This window comes from Haplochromis burtoni, unplaced genomic scaffold (assembly GCF_018398535.1).
Source record: "Haplochromis burtoni strain Fernald_Lab_line unplaced genomic scaffold, NCSU_Asbu1 Contig_214, whole genome shotgun sequence".
In the NCBI taxonomy this organism is placed as follows: Eukaryota; Metazoa; Chordata; class Actinopteri; order Cichliformes; family Cichlidae; genus Haplochromis; species Haplochromis burtoni.
Window position 1 is genome coordinate 212,030 of NW_024582575.1, and position 1,046 is coordinate 213,075.

Sequence of the window (1,046 nt, forward strand, 5' to 3'; positions counted from 1 at the left end):
ACAACAACAACACACACAAGGTCATCGTGCATTTCAAACACTGGATTAAGATCGGTCTTGTGATGCCTGTAAAAAGCAAATTTGGCTCCTGGAGGCAGGAGGTTACTCTCACTGAGCCGACAGCTGCTTCCTCTGGCAGATCTCATACTCAGTCATTTAACTCTGGCTAAGTGAGTAACTGATGAGCTCCAAGGGGATGGATCTTCAAAGTCTTCATCACCAGAATAATGTGCATCTGGAGGCAAAACATCACCATCAAGTTATCCACACACGCCCAACACACTGAATCAGGTGTCACAGGTCGTCTTGGTTTTCTGGTTTCAAACCAAAATAAGTGAAGCATTCGCAGATGAAAGCTTCGCGATCGTGTTTACGTGTGTCACATCTGCAACGGGTGTTATTTATGACATCAGCGACCCCAAATTAGTAAAGAACTAGTGTTAGATTTGATACAGCAAATATAATCACTTAGAAATCAGAAAACACAGAACTGGAGTGGACAAAACACTAACGGTGAGACTCAAAGAACTGGAGAAAGTGTCCATGTTTTATAAACCATATATGATCCAACAGCTGCTGAAGTAAACCATCTGTTATGGCCAGGATGGCCGGTGTGTTTAAGGTGTGGACCCAAAATCAGACACACAAAGGACAGGACGAAAGTTAAAAAGCGAGCCATTTATTCAGGCTCATGAGAAACACAAAAAGCAAAGGTGAACTATAACAAGAACTCTGATAAGCAAACGATGACATGAACCTGAACCGAAGCTTGAAAATAATCCTGCGAATTGAAGAACACGATGCTGAACAGAGGAAGACAGAAGACGATACACAGGAGGGCAATGAGGGAAGTGAGAACACCTGAAGAAACACAGCTGACACAAATGAACCTGAACAGCAGGGAACACTGAACATGGAACAGCAGACCCTTCAAAGTAAAACAGGAAACCTAAAAGAACGTGGACAAGACAACATGGCTGTATCCCAATTCAGGGTCTGCAGCCTTAAAGGCCGCATTTTAAGGCCGATTACGTCACAGCGACGCG